We start from the raw sequence: 204 nt of genomic DNA on the forward strand, positions 1-204 counted from the left end.
AATACAGGCAGCTCTTGCTTTGCACATGCCCTGTCAACTGAATCAACTGAAATTAATTTGTATCAGAACCGTGCAAAGCTAGGGCTGCTCTATGCCTCTTTTTTTTTTTTTAAACCTCATCAGGATTCAAACATCACCTTTAGGACACTAGAATACCTTTGTATTCTGATAGCAGTGACATTTTTCTCTAAAACCTTTGAGAAG

Source organism: Pteropus alecto, unplaced genomic scaffold (assembly GCF_000325575.1).
Source record: "Pteropus alecto unplaced genomic scaffold, ASM32557v1 scaffold185, whole genome shotgun sequence".
Lineage (NCBI taxonomy): Eukaryota > Metazoa > Chordata > Mammalia > Chiroptera > Pteropodidae > Pteropus > Pteropus alecto.